The following is a 21,273-nucleotide window of genomic DNA, read 5'->3' as shown; positions in this document are numbered from 1 at the left end:
TGTCGTGGTTTAAACCCAGTCAGGCAACTTGTTCACTCACTCCCAGTGAGTGGTGCTGGGCTGACAACAATTGAGGCCCCCCCCCGCCACCGGTGCTCTCCCCTTCCCCGCTCCCGGAGGAACAGGGAGGAGGTTCGAAAGTGCAACTCCTACGGATTGAGACAAGAACAGTCCAGCAATCAATGTACAACACAAATCACCACCGCTACCACCAACTACAACAATAAGGGAAAATAACAAGGGAAGAGAATACGATACCACCGGCCAAGAAACGAGTCCCACCCGGAAGCCCGTGTCCTTCTGGATAACTCCCAGTTACCCCCCACCCCGGGCATGACGTGCTGTGGTATGGAATACCTCCTTGGCTAGCCTGGGTCAGGCGCCCCATCTCTGCTTCCTCCCGGCTTCCCCTCCTCCCTGGCAGAGCATGAGCCTCACAAAGTCCTTGGTCAGGGTAAACATCACTTAGCAACAACTGAAAACATCGGCTTCACCAACACTGTTCCCAGGCTGGAAGTCAAAACACAGCACTGCACCAGCTACCACAAAGGAAAAACATGACTGCTACAGCTAAACCCAGGACACAACTACCAACTGGTCTCCCCTGTGTCTGATTACTTCTACACACTTGATGGGAATATTGTGGGAAGCAGTGTCAAAAGCCTTGCTAAAGTTGAGGTAAATGTCATCCTTTTCATCCCTAAATAAAGTTATTTTACCATAGGAAACAATAAGTTCAATCAGACATGATTTACTCCAAATAAATCCTTCCCAAACTTTCCTAATCATTTTATTCTCCTGCATGTGCCCATAAACTTGTTACAGGACTACTTGATTCCTAACTTTCCCAGGAACCAAAGTATGGCTGACCACTCCACAGTTTCTTGAATCATCCTTTTGGCTTTTTTTTTGAAGATGAGTGCAACACTCTTCTCTCCATTTGCTGAGTACCTCTTCTGTTCTCAACCACTGTTATAATATCAGGCATCTTTCTCAGCACCCTCAATGCAGCTTTCAATTTATATGGGTCAGACTCTTCCAGTAATCCTTGACTTGATCCTTATGCATTGCTGATCATTCTCTTCCTTGAGCCCTGTCTCTAATCACAGAAGCCTGAAAGATCTTAACAGCAAAATCTCAGACAAAGCGGGCACTGAGTACCTCAGTGTCATCTTGGCCACTGTCACTAAAACCACATCTCTGTAAACAGGTCATCCTTTTCTTTGTTCAACCTTTTCCTTTTGGTGTAGCAGTAGAAGCTCTTGTTGCATTTGACATCCCTTGCAAATGTCAAGTCTGAATGATTTTGTTTACATTTGTCACAAACAGAGAGGCTCCTGTTATGATGTGATGCAGAATCAGCTTAAGCCCTTAGAGTCCACATAACCTGTATGTCATAGTTAGGGTTTCTCAAGATATAAGCACAGAAATTCTTGTCTCATTTTGATGGGAAGTTTATGTTTTTCCGTGTTACTCTTGCTTGGCATAAGTACTAAATAGACTGCACCTCCATTTTTGTTCAGCAACTTCTGTTTGTGCAGAGACCATTGTAAATGTATTAAGCACCTGTATAATTATGCATTTATTAATGGATAAGAATTACTTTGTGATAAAGCTTTGTCCCACATTGTCCCCTGTGGCTGCATGGTTTGTATATCCTTTTCCATGAAAATGGAATTTTTGTGATACACTCCCATCCCCTTCCTTCCAGCGATGTGACATAGCTAAGGAATTCAAATTTATAGTGCAGATTTCAAATGTCAGTGATAAATGACTTATTTCTATCACCTGCTTTAACAACATCTTTTTTCCTGAATTGAACTGCTAGTTCGGTGGCTTTGTCCACATGTGGAGTACTTAGGACAAGCCCAGGTAAAATGTATGGGCTTTCCTTGATGCTTCTTTTACTCTAGGACTGCATTCAATACATGTACATATATGCATACTCATACCTAAACAGAAATTAATACATATCTAGATATGAAACTTGTTCCTCAACTCTTGGATCAACTATTTTCCAGTTCATCTATGAGCTGGAAATAGTGCCTATGTTCTTAATGTAGAGAAGTCTCATTTTTCTTGCTTAATTTATTAGTGAAGACTGACAGCTTGAAGAGAAAACACTTCCCACAGGCAAAGGTTATTGATTCTGGAAGTAAAAATTATTTAAAAAACTGGGAAGACAGGGATTGTTGGTTTCCATTAGACATACTGGTTCTGGGACTTTCTTCAATGGTGCGCTGAATGGCAAATGTTTCAAATTTAATTTGGACTTCAAAAAGAAAAGCCATGAACAAACAAACAGAAGAGAAATAAAAACCTTAGAGTACGTTAAAAATTATAAAGTTTCCCACCAGTAATGAGACACTTCTGGTAACAGCCCTTCAGATTTCTCTAGGGACTTCTAGTTGCCAAAGACAGGCTTAATATTTTCTCATTATTGGCTCTCCAGTAGAGAGGAAAGAAAGTATCATCTTCTTTGAAGTTAAACAGAAAAAGTGGTATTCTGAACAAGTAATTTACAGCAGTAAAATGAAGCAAAGAGTGTTGCAGAACTTCAGTGATGCATTGTTATAGGAGCAAAAGAGATGGACTATGAGCCTTTCTGTCGGGTTTCTTTAAAAAAAGAGAAAAACCAAAATCAACCTTCTTGTGAAATGTGATTTAAGACAGTAAGGAGGAAAGAATAACAGAGATATTGAGCATATGTGTTCCTGCAATACACCTCGTAATACTTAATCTGCATCATTTCACGTTTATCAAAACAAAATAAGCAGGTGCAAATTGTGGAAGTATCATTTGGCCATCTTGTTGAGTCAATCAAATCATCAGTGTTCCAAGAAGTAAACAAACCTTTTTCTGTTAAACACTTTCTTTGTCAAAGCAAGAAAGTCCTTCTAAATGTGGACAAAAGATGTTAGCCCAGGTGTTCTTTCCCACAGACAACAGCTTTCAAGAATAAAGACTTTTAATGCCACAAATGCAGAAGGTAATTTTTCATCCTATATTCTTAAAACACATTTCTGTCATCTTCAGTTATCATTAGGTGGGACTTTCAAAAGCCCTTAGACAAATTATAATAGCTCATAAAGAGTTAGTGAAACCAATAGTTATTTTCATATCTTTTAAACATCTCTACCTTTATGAGAGTTTATGGTTAAATTGGTGGTTATGGCAAGAGACATAACCTTGAATTGTGTCGTTAAGCAGCGACTCACTCTTGCACATAGACAGAAGTAAGGCAACATAATTCTGAGTTCTAAAAAATTGTATTTTGCTGTCTTGCAGATATTTACAGTCTTGCATCATTTACTTTGATATTTCCATCTATAAAAGGAAGATAATGATACATAGCGGCTCCATGTATCTCACTGGCATGCAGAGGAGACTTTTAATTGCATTTAGATTATCATTGAAACTGATGAAGAAATTACCATTAGCATTTGTGACTGGACTATTTATAGAAACTGTATTTCGTATGGTTTGAGGAGACCTTACAAAGCAATCCAGCCAGTACATTGTTCTAGCCTATACAAAGTAGCTCTGTCTGATGGCCATCTAGTCTGTCTTTTGAAACCTCCTAAAGTAATCCATTCTATTGTTTAGCTATCCTTGCAAGGTGATTTTCCCCCCAGTTTCTGAAATTAATAATTTCTACAGCAAATCAAGTTAGTTACTTCTTGATTATAAGAAAAATACTTTTTAACACAGTGACAGTTTACTGTGTGATGATTAATATTATGCTTCCTCTCACCTTTCCTATTTCTACTTCTCCTGTTAGCATCCTAGAAAGGTTACATTATCAACATCTCTATTAAAAATGTTGGCATGGTACTTTTAAGGCAGACAACTACTTTAAGAATGGTTATTTCTCGTTTCTTAAATAGTGTACTGGTTATATCCCAGATGATGTTTGCCATCTCTGCAAGTATGTCATTTTAGCTCAAATACATATGTGAAGAATAAAACTGCCAGATCAGTTATCCTGCCTTCTTCTCTCCTCATTTTAAATATGGTGTTTGCTGGGGACAGAAGCCCAGGTTGATTTAAAAAATATAGTACTCACCCTCACTTAATTTCTTCATATTAATTTGAGACCATATCCCCATTTGTAAAATTCAATTTTAATTACAAAATTGTCATTGCCAAGCACTTGGATCTTCCCCTACTACACAAGAAAATCCTTTATTCAGTTACCATAGCCTTTAATACAAATTCTGTGTAGTTCCAGGTCCAGGAGAGACCTCTGATGGCCCACACAGTAAATCTCAGTCTTAGAGAATATTTTCACTGAATCACAGGGAAGATTTTGCTGGATAGCAGAGACCTGTACAACCTAAGGAAACCCTGGACAGATTTCTGATGGATAGCCCTAATAGGCCCTGTATATGTAATATGCACAGATCTACAGCAGATTTGTGAGAGGTGAGAATCCTGTGATTTTAGAGAATAAAGCTGGAAAAACACCTGAAGGCTAGGCTTCCAGTCTAAGTCATCACCACTTACCCACACCAGCTGCATGCAATCCACTGATAAAACAATTTCTGATATACAAGCAGCCAAAGAGGTTAGGTAAGGAACAAGAAAGAAAATAAAGCTTTATCAGGAAATGCAGAATGCAATATATGATGGCCCCTATGGTTTATTCTAATAAAATAACAAATAGCATTGAGTTTCTTTAGCTGCCCCTCTAATGTCTAAGTGCAACAGAAAAGTTGTGTTTGAGAATAAAAAAAAGATTATGCTACACACCAATTTGAAAAGACAGTAATTTCAGCTTTAAGTGAAAGAAAAGTAAATTTATATAACCCAATGTCGTGGTTTAAACCCGTTCGCTCACTTCCCCCCCCTTTCTTGCCCTCCCCCTGCTCTCGGAGGGACGGAGAGGAGAATTGAAAAGAATGCAACTCCCACGGGTTGAGATAAGAACAGTTTAGTAACTAAGGTATAACACAAACCACTGCTGCTACCACCAGTGATAATAATGATAAAGGAAATAACAAGGGAAGAGAATACAACACCTCAGCACCAGCCGACCGATAACTTGCCCCCCTCAGCCCGACCAAGCTCCGACCGATACCTCCTCCAACCCCGCAGTCTCCCAGCGCTTCCGGCTAACTCCCAGTTACATCCTGGGCATGACGTGCTGTGGTATGGAATACTTCTTTGGTCAGTTTGGGTCAGGTGTCCTGTCTCTGCTTCCTCCTGGCTTCCCCTCCTCCCTGTCAGAGCATGAGGCTCACAAAGTCCTTGGCCAAACCAAAACATCGCTATCAGCTCTGTTCCCAAGCTGAAAGTCAAAACACTGCACTGCACCAGCTACGAAGAAGGAGAAACATGACTGCTACTGCTGAACCCAGGACACCCAATACATAAGCTTTTGTACCCCTAAGTTCTTTTACACATGAGTAGCTTTACTTAATTTAAATTTTCTTTCAAAATAATGGAATTATCAATGGTGAGTAGTAAATATATGCAGGTTTAAGCATTTTGTGATGCGAAACATAGGAAGCATTTTCTCTCTTGTAAAACAATAAAATCTAATCAATAGTAAGCATTTTTTCTTTTAACAATAATTATTTCACTGCATCTGTTGTTAGAATTTTTTTAAAAAACAGTGAGGAGGAAAGGAAAGTGTGTGTGAAGAAGAGCATTAAGAATACATTATCAGGAACATTAGGTATACTAGCATGCAACATTGTCTGATTTTCTTACAACTCCTTTAGGTTCTCACCTGATCAATCAGAGGTATGTTTGGGAGGCCTCTGACAAACATAATAGTTAATTTGTTTAGGGCTTATGCCAAGTAGTGAAACTATAATTAGAAAACTAATTAAGGAGGCCAAGGCCCAAGTCCACAAAGATATTTAGGCAAGTAAATTCTTATTTAAATGACTAATTCCCCATGAGAAACACTCAGACACGATTGCTGTGGCAATGAACCTTGCCACTTTTATTTTCAATTAATATATGACAGCATCTCTTTAGAGTGATGGCATCTGATGTAAATATTTCTAGAAAAAGATAGCCATCCCAGCATAGTAATAGCTCAATCTAGTTAGTTCACACAAAGCCCTTTCTCCAGCATGGCTTTACATTTTCCAAGATAACCTGGTTCCTGTTAGGTAAAATATTTGTTTGTTCTATACAATGCATTAGGGAAAATCCTGATATCACAAGATAAAGACAGAAAGTGTAAACTGCATACATAAAATATTCTGAATAGCTCAAACACCACAATTGACCTATTATTTTGAACCTTTTAGTTAAAGACTAGTTTTCTGAAGTGTCTTCAAGGACTTTCATGACTTTAATGTCCTTTGAGCCATCCCTCAGACATATCTGTCTACATTACCTTCGTATTCAAGTTACTTTGTAGAGCTAGTTATAAAAAAAGATTTTTGGAAGGTCCCTATGTGCAGTTGGAAGTATTCTGATTTTTTTTTTTGCATGCCCTATCAAAGAGATATTGATAAAATTATGCTTGGTTAACGCAAATATATAGTGCATACTACTCTCCTATTATCTTAGCAGATGTTAGGGATACTAGTAGGAACATATAAATGCAGGACAACTCAAACAAGAAATAAAAGTAGAAATAAAGGAAATAAAAGTACAAATAAAATAAATAAAGAAGATAGCACAACTGTAGAAGAGTTTTCTAACAAACAGCCATTCCACATGGAGGAGGCAGTCATGATACCACTTTAGCTTTCAAACACTGGCCTGTGAAGAGACGAAGAGTCTCCAATATGTAGTTTCTAGGCAGTTTCAGAAGAATTATCTCAGTGTCTCTCACAGTGGAACACCTTTCTCTTTCCACTGAATTTATTTCACTCGTGTGGTGAAAAAGGATGATAGATTGAGGTAGCATGCATCACTTCTAACTAGCCTTGGAGGTTTCTAGAGTGCTTTTATGCCTTTTTCTGCTGTGGCATATCAGTTCTTCACCATTGATTAAGCAATGTAGACAGGATGCAGAAGTGGAGTGCGAATATGTATTGTATTATAATAAATGAAAAGTCAATGAAATCTTGACTGCATGCTTTGCTGCTTCATGTAATGAAGAAGCTGAGTATTACCCTCTAAAAGACATAGTTAGATAGTTCAGGTAGATGTATAGACAGTTTTCACCTGAAGAAAGATTTAGAGCAATTGGTTGTTAGCATACACGAAGGGGACAGAAGAAACAGAAACAGGTAAAAAACTTGATCTGAAGTTCTTCTCTAACATTCTTAGCTAGTAATACTAAATCCTAACAACTACAACATCATGCACTCAAAAATTTAATCCCAGTTATTGTCAATTCTAGTAGTATCCTGTGAAACGGAAACTTGTCAACTTCTTACATATTTGAAACAGCAAGTCATTTTGTTGATCCAAGGAAATACAGCAGAAACAGTTAAATTTACCATAAGAAGGAAGCTTTAATTTTAATATTCATTCAGTGTTGTCTTTTAAACAATGTTTATTTGTAAATATGTGAATAAACCTTTTAATATGCAACCATAAAGTTATACCACCTAGATAAATTGTCTAGCTATAGCAATATGTGACTGTGGGTCATTATGCATAGAGTTCTATGGTATCTTAAAAAGTAGGAATTATTTCACTGTGGGAGACTTTAGTTTTCAAAAATATAGATTAAAGAATAATCATTAAGAAGCTTGGATATTTTTTGATAAGAAGAATAACAGATTTCCTTATCAAAAAAGACCCTGAAAGAGGAAGAAGTGGTGTTATTCTAAGCTGAGTAAATACATTAGGACATTACGAAAGGGTATGAAAGAGAAAATTATTTTTTTCACTCAGTTTAATTTAAATAAAAAGATAATCAAAAGTACAAAATTAGCATGTGAGACAGCTGGGCTGAATATCTCAGAGAATGAAGGATATAGAAGAAGCAGGATGGGAAGATCAGGAAGGGAGTACACAAAAGAATGCAAAAGGCAAACACAGTGGTGCACTGGTATCAGAACATATAGTGCAAATTAGAAATTAGATTAAGTGATTAGCTGATTGTAAAACAATCACTGTATTATGTGCTTCCTAAAATGTATTTCTGGTGTAGTATTTGCAATAAAGATACACTATAATGAATATAGCTTTAAAAGGCCCTGATGAAATTTATTCCAGAATTTACAGACCTGTTCAGTAATGTCCAGGAAAGACATTAGAGGTTCCAGCAAGGGCTTGCAAGCTAAATAATGGAGTAGAGCATACCTCTTTCAGGAAAAGCTTGTAAAATAAAGGTGGGCAAAGGATATAATTACTTATTATTATTACACTATGCCAACTAACACTTGTCAGTGATAATAGTTTATTTAAACCATAAAAATGTTGATATAATTTGTATGGCCATTAAAAATTAGACAAAGTAGAAATCTTTATAAGAAGACTGAAAGAAGGGGGGGGGGGGAGATACAGAAGTGATTTCCAATGCACCCAAAATGATTGTCTTTTTCCTCAGACCTGGCTTCCTTGTTAGGTTTTCACCAACTGTCTTACTGTCCAAATGCTATGGTGTTCTAAGTGTTGTCTGATCACTGACATTGAAGACAACCTATTCCAGGCATATTTCCTTGTACAGAATAAGAGGGGTAAGACCTGAGGATTTTAGGGACACTGAGGGAAAAGTAGACAGGAATATCTGACTTCAAAAGCACTGGAATTCAGTTCATTAAACTTGGATAATGTTGCTCAAAAGCCATGTTACTTTGAATACAGTTTTATTCCTCATAGAAAGGAAGAGTGGAGGCTTTTGTGTGAAATACATGATTATAAATATAAGTACTGGATTTTATTTTGTGATAAACCCCATGGATGGCTAAAAGCAAGACATTCTCCAATACTGAGAAAATGTAAACAAATTGGTGAATCAATTGAAAAGACATTGAAAAAAAAAAATAATTAAAATATCTTCTGTTTTAAAATACATATAATTAGTTTCAGTGCTTTACCTGAACAAAACTAACATTACAAGTACTGTTTTGAACAGGCTGCTAAATTGAGGTAAATCAATTTAATTTCACTGATATCAGTGAAGCTTCACTATTTTACCTACTGCTACTCTGCCCCATTTTAAAAACTAAATTATTGCAGGTAACACCTATTATTTCCTCTAAAGAAATAAACAGATGTTGTAATGATCAAACATTTCTTATTTGAAAAGCAGTTCTGCACTTTCAGGACAGAGATTTTTGTTTGAGGTAGCGGTGTAAGGTCTGTCAAATTCAGTTCAATATGTCTTATTAATGGCCTCTAAGCCCACCCTTATAACCATAAGCCTACAGCATTATCCAATATGTATTTGAAGAAAAAAATTGCTTGACACTACAGTAAAGGTTAGCACTACGCTGCAGGAATTCCAATTCTTAGTTTCATTAAGGAATTAAATTAGAGCAAAATTTTTACCCTTTCCTCTTTCCCTCATCACAAAAAGGAATGTTAACCTCAAATGGACCTGCTGCTCATCTTCAGTATTTTGCAACCTTTTCTTCACAGCAAGGGCAAAGGCCTACACATTGATATTCTGAAGGGAATCTGCATGACATTGTTAGGAATGGGCAAATGATCTGAAAGTCCCTACACAGCCAATATAATTCTGATTAAAGCTTGGCATTTGTTTTCTTGCTCTTTGGAGCAGACAGCATGCTGCCTGGAATTAGAAATATGAAAGGCAGAGGAACTTCCCACTGTGCAGAGAGTATTTTTTTCCTGCTTCACTCCAGAATGCAGCCAAGTTTGCAAACTTTTTTGTTTTGAGCACAGATCATTAAAGTGAGGTCATTCCTGTTTTCTCTCAGAATGAGATGTGCTGTGTCTCACAAATTTTCCCCCAGAACTACTGAAAAAGACCTTGCTCTACTAGCTTTCTGATATTTCATCTCCAATATTTTAAACTGGAAAACCCTGATTTAGTTCTTTAAGTCAAAAGATGTATATCGCTTTTGGGAGAATCTTACACATACTATAATAAGTGTAAATTAAATACGTATTGTAAAACCCTAGAATTTTAAAAGAAAGGCCTTGTTTGAATATGTACATGCTAAATTACTTTCATTAAATGCATTTGTAACTAACTCCATCTCACACTCTGACTTAAAAATTTATTAATTTCCACTTAAATGTAACTATCATAACCCTGAATAAAGACTGGTTTCCATGAAATTACAAAGTCCCTAAATGGTACGAAAAAGAAACTTTGAGTGAAATACTAATTCCTTGTAGTCAGTGGCAGAACGATCATTAGTCTTCAGGATTTCATTCGTTGCTTCTATTATATGTGTTATAGCTATTATTTAAAATCCATTCCAACTGACTTTTAACTTGTGATGAAAGCATTTACAGTGCAGTCACACAGCAAGGCTTTGGCAAGAATCATACAGTAAACCTTATACAACTACCCTAAATATTTTGTTGTTGCTGTTTCTGAAAGTGCAGAAGTGGTTTTCAGATAAGAAATGTTTGGTTATTACAACATGTAGTTTTGTTTGGTTTTGTTTAGGGGATTTTTCAGAAATGTTACAATTTAGCTGCACCAGTTAATATTCAAAAATGAGGAAGAATATTAGTAGGTAAAATGGCAAAGCTTTGTTTATATCAATTAAGTTAATTTGCAGCAGAAAAATGAGCACAGCAGGACCAGCCTCCAGAAAACTCATTACATGAGATTCAGACAATCTTACACTATCTAGTTCTGTTCTTGAAGAGCCCCAGCCAAGTGATTTAGGAAATGAGACAGTGGGTTCTCCAGTTTTTTCTCTATAAAGGAGCTAATTGCTCCTTTTATTTAACCTGTAGGAATAGAATGGTTAGGAAAGGAACTTAAGACCATATAGTTCCAACCCCACTGCAACAGACAGGGACGCATCACATAAGACCATGTCACCCAAGGCCTCGTCCAACCTGGCCTTGAACACTGCCAGGGATGGAGCATTCACAGCTTCTTTGGGCATCCTGTTCCAGTGCCTCACCACCCTCTTCTTCTTTACATCTAACCTGCTCCCCTTGTTTTAGTTTTAACCCGTTCTCCCTTCTACTGTCACTACAGTGCCTGATGAAGAGTCCCTCCCCGGCATCCCTGTAGGCCAGGATATTGAAAGGCTGCTACGAGGTCTCCACACAGCCTTCGCTTCTCCAGGCTCAACAGCCCCAGCTTCCTCAGCCTGTCTTCATATGCAAGGTGCTCCAGTTCCCTGATCATCCTCGTGGCCCTTCTCTGGACTTGTTCCAACAGTTCCATGTCCTTTTTATGTTGAGGACACCAGAACTGCACACAAAACTCCAAGTGAAGTCTCACAAGAGCAGAGCAGAGGGGCAGGATCACCTCATTCAACCAGCTGGTCACGCTCCTTTTGATGCAGCCCAGCATAGGGTTGGCTTTCTGGGCTGCGAGTGCACACTGAAGCTGGCTCATGTTAAGTTTCTCATCAACCAAAACCCCCAAGTCCTTCTCTTCAGGTCTGCTCTGAATCTATTCTCTGCCCAACCTGTAGCTGTGCCTGGGATTGCTCCGACCCAGGTGTAGGACCTTGCACTTCTCATGGTTAAACTTCGTAAGGTTGGTATCAGCCCACCTCACAAGCATGTCAAGGTCCCTCTGGATGGCATTCCTTCCCTCCAGTGTATCAACCGAACCACACAGCTTGGTGTCATCAGCAAACTTGGGGACGGAACACTCAGTCCCACTGTCCGTGTCACCAACAAAGACGTTGAACAAGACCGCTCCCAACACCGATCCCTGAGGGACACTACTCATTACTGTTTTCCAACTGAACATTGAGCCGTTGACCACAACTTCCTTTTGTGCAGCCATCCAGCCAGTTCTTTATCCACTGAGTGGTCCATCCATCAAATTGATGTCTCTTCAATTTAGAGACAAGGATGTCATGTGGGACAGTGTCGAACGCTTTGCACAAGTCCAGATGTCAACTTCTCTACCTCTGTCCATCAGTTGTGTAGCCCCATCATAGAAGGCCACCAAATTGGTCAGGCAGGATTTCCCCTTAGTGAAGCCATGCTGGCTGTCACCAAGCACCTTGTTGATTTTCATATGCCTTAGCAGGCTTCTTAAGAGAGCCTGCTCCAAGATTTTGCCAGGCACAGAGGTCAGACTGACTGGTCTGTAATTCCCCGGGTCATCCATTTTCCCCTTCTTGAAAATGGGGGTTATATTTCCCTTTTTCCAGTCATTGGGAACTTCACCTGACTGCCATGATTTTTCAAATACAATGGCCAGCAGCTTCGCAACTTCATTCGTCAGCTCCTTCAGGACCCGCAGATGGATTTCATCAGGTCTCATGGGCTTGTGCATGTTCAGGTTCTTAAGATGGTCTCGAACCAGTTCCTCTCCTACAGTGGGCGCAAGGTCTTCATTCTCAGAGTCCCTGCATCTGCCTTCCAAGACTTGGGTGGTGTGATCAGAGCACTTGAAGATTGAGTCAAATAAGTCATTAAGAACCTCAGCTTTCTCCAAATCCAGGGTAGCCAGTTCTCCTGACACCTTCCGGAGAAGGTCCACGTTGTCCCTAGTCTGTCTTTTATTCATAGTGTACCTGTAGAACCCCTTCTTCTTATCTTCCACACCCCTAGCCAAGTTTAATTCTAACTGGGCCTTAGCTTTCCTAACCTGTTCCCTAGCTTCCCAGACAACACCCCTGTATTCTTCTCAGGCTGCCTTTCCTTGCTTCTACCTTTTATAAGCCTCTCTTTTTCTCCTTTGTATTTTCCTTAGGAGCTCCTTGTCCATCCAAGGAGGTCCCCTGGCCCTACTGCTGCACTTCCTTCTAGTTGGGACGCAACACTCCTGAGTTCGTAGAACCAACCAAACAAAGCTTAAGTGTGTAGTTTTGGTGGTATTATTGTTGCTGTTACAATTTTGTAGTTTTTAAAATATTTACTTTTACCTTGAGTTAGAGTATTAATAACATTTTTTTTTTTTCTGTTAAGATAAAATATGGATGTTTTATCTTACAGAGGATGATAAGGGGATTGGAGTACCTCCCGTATGAAGATAGATTAAGAAAGCTGGGGCTGCTCAGCCTGGAGAAGAGAAGGCTACTTGTAGACCTCATAGCAGCCTTCCAGTATCTGAAGGAGGCCTATAGGGATGCTGGGGAGGGACTCTTCATTAGAGACTGTAGTGATAGGGCAAGGGGTAATGGGTTAAAACTTAAACAGGGGAAGTTTAGATTGGATATAAGGAAGAAGCTCTTTATTGTAAGGGTGGTGAGGCTTTGGAATGGGTTCCCCAGGGAAGTTGTGGATGCTCCATCCCTGGTGGTGTTCGAGGCCAGGCTGGACAGAGTCTTGGGTGAGATGGTTTAGTGTGAGGTGTCCCTGCCCACGGCAGGGGGGTTGGAACTAGATGATCTTAAGGTCCTTTCCAACCCTAACTATTCTATGATTCTATAAGATTCCACATAAAGAAGGTCATGCTAGCTTATCTTTGTATAGCTAGGAGTAGCAATTCCAAACTCTACAGAAATGCTGAGTCCAGAACTAAACAGTAACATACTTCTTTCTGACTTTTGTGCAATAGACAAAGTACTTCAGAGACTGGTATAATAACGATTTAAATCAAAGCAACGTGAAGTCAGAACATCTCATCTAAATGAGATAGAGATGCATGTTTACTTGATATTTCCTGTATTTGAGGATTTGATAAACCAGTGTATTATGGTGAACTAGTCAAAAAACTTACTTAATACAAACCTTAACAATTCCTATTTTGTAACTATACCTTAAGTGTAGTGCAAAAGTTTATGTGAAGTTAAAAAAAGTTCCATTCTTAGGAACTGGAAGGTCTCATGCTTATCTGAATGTTCACCCTTTATTGAAAATCTATATTTTTCAAGAAGTTTAATGCCAATGTGTTAAATTATCTATAATACCCATTAACACAATCTGTGGGCTATTTAAATTGGATACCTTTTTTTTTTTTTCCCAGTTTATTTCCAGCTAGTGTGTATCTGACCACTAGAACAAAGTACTCAAAGGCTGAATCCTATGGAGAACGCTCAGAAATGTCTCTGGGTTATACCTGGACATATGCCAGACTTTTTAATGAATGTGATGTTTACTCTGACCAAATATAATAAAAGAATTACCTTTTCCAGTACACTCTGCCTCATCATTTTTCTTGATAAACCACAGCTAAAAAAGCAAAGAAGTTTATCGGAATAGACACTGATGCTAAGAAGGAGAAGGTTCGGCTTGCATGGCTGATATTAGATTTTGGCATGACAGTTGCAAAGTTAATTAATTCACTGAACTGTGCCTCAGTTTTCCTATGACAGATAGGGTAAAACCTACATAAAATGGTCTTATCATTATGTGAGAACAAAGGATGATGATGAAGTCTGCAATTTTTATGTGTTTTCCAATTCTGACACTCTTCTTCTGATAAATTTCGCATTTTAATCTCATAATTATTTCAGGAATTTCTTTAAAATTCCACAAAACTAATTACTATCACTCAGGAGTTGCATTTTGCTAGGTGATGAGAAAGTATTATTACGCTACCATAACGTAAACACTATTTAAATTCTTTGTCTTTACAGGTAGAACTAAATTTTTTTCTGTTATTTAAACCAGCATTTCCAAGAAAAAAAGAGTTAATAATAAATCTTCTGTAATCACTTTGATTATTTTATGCCACTGAAATTTAAGAAAAAACCCCACACTAATTTTGTTGAGATTTCCTTTATACATGAATGTTGTTGCCTGACAGCATTAGCAAGCATATAGTAATAATGACATTGTCTTTGTCAGCTGAAGCTTTCAGAATGCCTTGTTGTCACCATGTACTCAAGTGATTTAATTTTTCTGTGTATCTTGGTTTATATGCAATTTACTCATTTCACCAGTAATACATGACAAATCATCTTTGGAATAATCTAGGGGGAATTTGTGTACAACAGAAAGAATTCTGATACATGCTTCAGTAATTTAACCCCCACAAGAAGTATGGATAAAACCTTTACCCCTTATTGGATTGTTAAACGTAAATGTTTACTACCTCTTTTCTTCTTGGAAAAAATCCTAGAAAAACGGCCAACACAAGGTTACTATAATTAAAGGTACATATGTTTATGTACTTAAATGTATTAACAGGCCCATGTATCTTCTTCCTTCACTGTTATTGATTTGAGCTAAAATACACTCAGGTTTCTCCTTAACACTCTTGTCTGATTTCCCATTTTTGGTCTGTGTGTTCTGTGTCATCTGATGTAGTGATATGAATTCCATAGTAACGATTTGTTCATACATTTTTAAAACAGAAAATTTTCAACTCAGCATAAAGAAGAAATTTTAAAAATGAGGGGTTTTCTGGCTTCAGCAGTATCAGTATATTCCTCAAAGAGATACAGAAACTTTCTAATTGAGATTAATCAAGCTGGAGTAGAATATAGATGAACAGTTTATAAAACATATAGTTCAATATTAGATAATAGTCTTTACCATGTCATATTTTGCAGCTGTACATCTTATGTGCACACATGATGCTTTCATAAAAGCATGATCAAAGCACCTGCAAATTACTCAAAACCAAAAACAAATGTAATGAAACTTATCAGTAATTTTTTCTCAGTCACTGAAATCTGAATTTTATCTGGCTTTAGCCCCAAAGTAAAGGGAAGGAGAAAAACAAACAAACAAACAAACAAAAAACACCAAACAAAAAAAAAGAAACGTCAAAAGTCACCTTAATTCTCATGAAATAATTGTAAAAGTAGGCAACTTTCACAATGGTGAAATGGTTTTACAACGTTTCAACTAAATCAATAGAATAACTGTGGCTGACACCCAGCAAAGTCTGTTTTTCTTTCTAGAAGATCCATAATAATAGGTCTTGGAAGTTATGTAAATAAGTATAGGTCGATTGAGACAGTGCTCATTCATGCTACTTATAAAGAAAACATAAACAAACCAACCCCCACCTTGTAATAGAAGAAAATAATATCCTATACTTTATACAGAAGGGTAAACGTGTACAATACCATATCAGCAATAACCTACTGTTACAAATCTTTTGTTTAATGTTACATCCTGGCTTGACATGCTGTGGTATGGAATACTTCTTTGGCTAGCTGGGGTCAGGTGTCCTGTCTCTGCTTCCCCCCAAGCTTGCCTCCTCCCTGGCAGAGCATGAGGCTCACAAAGTCCTTGGCCAAACCAAAACATCATTGTTATTATCTCCGTTCCCAGGCCAAAAGTCAAAACACTGTACTGCACCAGCTACCAAGGAGAAAAATGACTGCTACTCCTGAACCCCTTATTCCGTACCATTCATGTCATGCTCAAATCCCACATTTTTAATATACCATCACTCTTATCTAAGTGCATGGACCAATAGCTATAAAGCTGCTACGTCCATCTGGTCCATGATGCCAGGCTCCATCTCTTGTAACAGTCTTTCAGAGCAGGAGAGACTGCGTGCAGTGTTCACACTTGTGAATAATCTGGGCAATAGTGTCCATTGCTAAGTCCACCCCTCCATCATGATGCCTGAAGTGTCATGGGCCCACCAGGCTCAAAATAATTCACTGTCCCCTTCAGCAGTCTCTGCAACTTGTTGCTGGGGACTCCATACAGCTGCCTTCTATCTCTGACGCCTCCAAAGCACTGGAGGGGCCCAGTGGACAAGATATTTGCCCATACTGTCCCACACACCCTGCCACTCATGACTGCCCAGCCTTGGGGAAAATCTCCTGGTCCTCCTATATCGTCATCTAACCCCAGACAAGACCCAAACCCGGCTCTGCTTAACTTTTGAGATCAGACAAAATGGTTGTGGGTAGAACACAGCCTGTGTGTGTGCCAACATGCTGATCCCCATCACAATCATCAGGCAGGTCCCAAGGATACCCAAAGGCCATTCAAAACCTTCAGAACTCTCAAACGATGCTGCTGTACTTGTCACTGGGGCTGGTGTAGCCGCTGTGCTTGCCGGCTCTGCCACCGCCAGCTTCTCTTTTCCTGAGTCCAGCTCTTCCTCCTCTGCCTTGCTGGGAAATGCTGCGTGGTCTCCTGCATCCTCCTGGGGCTCGGCGGGCGGCTTCCGGTGGATGCTCCTGGCCGTCGCGGGGCTGGGCTCGGCCGCGGGGCTCGGCTCCTCTGCGGAGCTCGGCTCCTCCGCGGGGCTCGGCTCCTCCACCGCCTTCTTCTGCTGCTCGGCAGCCGCCTCCTTCCTCTTCTCGATCTCCCCGACCTCCTCCACCGGCAGCCGTCCCCTCGCGGCCTCCGGCCCCGCTCCCGCCGCCGTTTGGTCCCCGGGGCTGCTCTCCCTGGCCGGTTCAGCAGCCGCCGGCTCCCGGGGCCGCTCCCCCTCGGCTCCCCGCAGCCTCACGAAGATGGAGAGTAGGGTGAGGGCCAGGGCGGTGAAGAGCAGCCGGACGGCCAGGTACAAGTCCACGGCCACGTCCGTCCCGCCCTACTGCTGAAGCCCGCCCGTATTACACGTCATGGCCATAAAGCACAGTGAGACAAGAACCTTAGCCCAAGCCCCACACTTGATAAACACTATCACAGCAAATACCGGCTCTAAGTAAGTTACAAGAGTCTGAAGCTGTGAGATCAAGAGGAACAACTCTGAGAGCCAATAAATCAGAATTGTGACAAATGACTATTAATCCAGTCAGATCTGTCGTTATCTCAACCCTTGGAGCCCCACGTTGGGTGCCAAAAAGAACTGTCGTGGTTTAAAACCAGCCAGGCAACTCATTCACTCACTCCCCCCTTCTTTCCCTCCCCCTACTCCTGGAGGGATGGAGAGGAGAATCAAAAAGAATGCAACTCCCACGGGTTGAGATAAAAACAGTTTAGTAGCTACGGTATAACACAAATCACTAATGCTACCACCAATAATAACAATGACAAAGGATATAACAAGGGAAGAGAATACAACACCTCACCACCAGCCGACCAGTAATTCACCCCACCCCACCAGATCAAGCACCCACTGATACCTCCTCCAACCCTGCAGACTCCCAGCCCTTCCGGCTAACTCCCAGTTACATCCCAGGCATGACGTGCTGTGGTATGGAATACCTCTTTGGCTAGCTGGGGTCAGGTGTCCTGTCTCTGCTTCCCCGCTGGCTTCCCCTCCTCCCTGGCAGAGCATGAGGCTCACAAAGTCCTTGGCCAAACCAAAACATCATTGTTAGCAGCTCTGTTCCCAGGCCGAAAGTCAAAACACTGCACTGCACCAGCTACCAAGAAGGGGAAAAATGACTGCTACTGCTGAACCCAGGACAACATTTTATCTAAGCACTAAAATTTTGTTTTCTTTTTAAAAAAAAAACATAATGATTCTGCCAATGAAATGGAATCTCAGTTGAGGGTGGTTGGATATAGCTAGAAAAGTAAAAGTAGGTCCCCCAGAGGAGTGAGGGCCAGTGTCTCCTCTAAACTACAGCAAATGTTGTGATGAAATTCCAGGTGCTATGGTTGATGCATAGTACTTAAATGGAGCTGATCTTAGAAACTGATATCCCAGCATGAGAACAGTAGAGCTCTTTCATCAAATACTGATCTTATGATCAGGGAACGGAACTTGGATTTCAGAGTTTGCAAAAGGACAACCCATGACTCCACATAATCAAACTACCTTCAAATCATTTTTATCCTTGCTCATTAGAGAAGAGAAGGTGATATGTGTTCTTTTTGCATAACATCTCTAATTTTCTTCATGGTACCTGACATGAACCACATTAGCATCACACTAATTACATTATAGTTCACGTTGTCTTCCTCTAACTCAATTTCTCAGGATTAACACACCTCTAAAGAAGAGTAATTTTCCCATTTTCCTTCCTCTTATCTAACCAAAACCTTTATTAAATGAGCTTCCTGGAGAATTAAAGACTGTGTTTTGTAATAGTTTAAATTATTTTTCCCTGAAGAAAAAAAATTCAAGAGTAATTCTTGAAAAGAAAGAACTTACGCCCCAAACCTAAAAAAAATTCAGAATTGTCATTAAGCAAAAAAAAAAAAGTACAAGTATTTGTTCCACCATTATTTTCATGCACTGACAATTCTTGCATTTTGTCAAATAATGTTTAGCCTTTATCAGTACAACTTCTAAGCCCTAGTATCACACTTTCTTTCACTCTTTTCAGGAAGTGAAACTATTAACCTTTCCTTTTCCTTTAGAGACACTAGTAAGGTGTGTGGTAGCTCAAACTCACACTTTATAAGCAGGAGTAAGAGAGGTGAACTTTATACAAATCTTCAGAAAACTAAATTAAATCAAGACTATCAGGTATTAATCTCCTACAGGCTGCCCTCAGGAAGGGAAACACAAAACAAAACAAAACCCAACCACAAAAAAAACAAAGAAAGAAACAAAAAAACAACAAATGCCAAAACACACACACACACAAAAAAAAAAAAAAAAGAAACAAGGGGGAAAAAAAGTGAACAAGAAACAAGAGAGGAAAAAAAATTGTCCAAAACTTGTCAATAGGAAGGAGCATGTATTTTGACCCTGACGGAAAAATTCCATTCCCTACTAGCAGTGTTTTGACTGTAAATTAAGCCTGGCAAATGTCAGCGTACAATTATGTCAAATGATGTTTCAGATGACCCAAGCAATGTCCTTAGTCTCCTGCAACAACATATGAAATAATATACTATGCCACGATACACTGAAAATATTAAAAATGCTCAAGCAATTAATAGCCTGAAAGCAAATTTTACTTAGCTTTGTGATATTTTGATTTTTTTTTTTAAAGAACAATAGAACAAATAAACACCTTGCCAAATATTTGTTGTCAAAACAACAGAGTTCTGTTTTGGCTCAGCCTCGTAGCTCTCACAAGGCAACTTAGGAGATGCCATCTCTTGCAGGGCAGCAGATGAAATCAGCTGTTGAGCACAGAGGGAGCACAATTTACTCTAAACATTTCTATCAGTCTCAGCAAAAACTTTGTTTCATAAACAGTAAAAAAAAAAAAAAACAAACAAAAAATTTACATGATGAATGCTTTCCTTCCTCAAGACATTAAACCATTTTTTTGTGCAGGCGTTGCAGAAACTGTAAACTGAATTATGGAACAATTTTCCATGTCTTTAATATGATAACGATAAAGGAACTCTCACAGAGTCCACAAAGCTGCAACAAAGGACCTAATAACAGCCACTGTATAATTGACAAACAAGAAAAGTGGTCTGGATGGAGAGGGAAAAAAAGGATAAGCACTTACGTCTGTTTATTTCCTCTTACCGCAGTGGTAGGGCAGATCATTTTGTTTTTTTCATTTTTTTTCTCCCGAGGTAAGGAGATGTCTGTCAAAGAAAATCATCAGAAAAGAAGTCAGAAAACTATTCAAAACTGAACACAAAAAGTCGAAAAATATTACCAAAAGCAGTACAATGTAATAAAGATTTTCACTCTACCTCTAATCTCTCCTGGGAAGGCACAGCAACAGGCACAGAAAGTAAACTATGTAAAAAGGAAAAAGAAAAAACAAAACAGGAAGACAGCGTATAATTTTAGGTCCATCTTGATTTTAAAATGTCATTGCTTTCATTTCAGGGTAGGTCTAAATTTATGGAACCCCCTGTTAAGAATTCAGAAATTATTTTTTTATTAAGATGTTTATAATATGTACATTTTGCTATTTGCCAAATGTAAAATGTGTTGCTCAAGCCGGTAAGTATTTATGTATTAAGAAAAAATTATGTGCATGAATAACACTGTTGACTGAAAATAGTAGATGGGGATTTAGTGAAACATTTTCTGGCGAAAAAATAAAAAGAAAAAACACACAAAAACACAAACAAAACAAACAAAAACCACAAAACAAAACAAAAAAAGAAAAACCCACAATGCTTTGTATGAGAAAGAAAGGTGACTGCAGCGAGAAAGAAAACTAAAAAATCTCAGTGCTTTCCTTCATACTCTTTTTTAACACTATTTCTTATTTTGAGATTTTAATTATAATTGAATGACATACTATTATATTTTTATATAATTATTAAATATATTTAATATTAATATATTAAATATATTTAAAATATTTAATAATATACTATTATTTCATATTAAAACTATAATTATAATTATACCTTTTTCTTGTAGAATTAGAAACAAATACCAATATTTAATGTTTATGATCATCAAATACAGTCTGGATCTCACCGGTCCCTGAAGCTCTTTTGCTATGCTCTGTGAAGACTCTAAAATCCACTGAGAGTAGCTGGCATTATAGCATAAGCTGTTCTGGATTTGTTCCAGATTGTCATCATTTGGCGACCTTACAGTAT

General features: G+C 38.8%; 1 long non-coding RNA gene across 1 annotated transcript in view; it reads right to left on the bottom strand.

Annotated features, from left to right (window-relative positions):
* Nucleotides 1-20,725, bottom strand: part of LOC134171169 (uncharacterized) — a 149,463-nt gene extending 128,738 nt beyond the window's left edge. The window contains exon 1 of the long non-coding RNA XR_009967529.1: nt 20,231-20,725. This is a non-coding gene — a long non-coding RNA (uncharacterized LOC134171169). The remainder of the gene's footprint in view (nt 1-20,230) is intronic.
* Between the last annotated feature and the right edge of the window lie 548 nt (nt 20,726-21,273).

This window comes from Pezoporus occidentalis, unplaced genomic scaffold, assembly GCF_034315485.1.
Source record: "Pezoporus occidentalis ecotype Australia unplaced genomic scaffold, CSIRO_AGI_Poc_V1 ctg4, whole genome shotgun sequence".
Classification (NCBI taxonomy): Eukaryota; Metazoa; Chordata; class Aves; order Psittaciformes; family Psittacidae; genus Pezoporus; species Pezoporus occidentalis.
Note: the sequence above shows the minus strand (reverse complement) of the source record. Positions and strands in the feature narration are given on the sequence as shown.